Here is a 729-nt window from a genome sequence, read left to right on the forward strand (position 1 = left end):
ACCAAAAGCTGATAAATGTATCCCAGCGACTAACTGCAAGCTATTCCTCACAGGAGAAAGCGAAACCGATTGCTGTTCGAGCGAAGGCCTATCTGCGACGCGAATCCCTAGGGTTGTAGCTACTGAGAGCACCCTGAAATCGCCAACTATTGAACCTACAATAGGCTGCTGTTCAACCTCGTCAGCTACTTGTTCATTACCCACAGAGTTCGCCATATGCGTTAGGTTAGTAACCGGGATGATTAAATGATTACCAATAGCATTCGCTGGTGGTAAGTCCGCCGGTCTTGTATTGCGGGTGAATGTGCCAAGCGGCAAGAGCTCAACCTTGCGATCGTTGAGTCGTTGTCCCGAGGCTGCGTGGAAAACATCCATGACAGCTTTGAAGCGGGGAATGTCCGCTAGGCGACGTANAAAGGCACCACAATCATCCGCATACTGTGACGCAGCGAGGTGAATGTCACGCAAACTTATGCCGATTTGTTGATATTGAAGCCAAGTTAGTAATGCTTGTGCTGGCGCAAGGTATAGGATGGGGGCAAGCGGACAGCCTTGCCTGACGCCAGCCGCTATAAGAACCCAGTACGAAAGGTAACCATTGACAATCGCCGCTGATTGCGTACTAGTATGCAGACGTCGAACCCAAGCAATAAAGCCCACACCTACACCCAATTCATCCAGACACGCGAACAGAAAGTCTCTATCTAGGGTATCGTAGGCTTTGTAGAA

This window comes from Volvox carteri, assembly GCF_000143455.1.
Source record: "Volvox carteri f. nagariensis unplaced genomic scaffold VOLCAscaffold_10, whole genome shotgun sequence".
NCBI lineage: Eukaryota > Viridiplantae > Chlorophyta > Chlorophyceae > Chlamydomonadales > Volvocaceae > Volvox > Volvox carteri.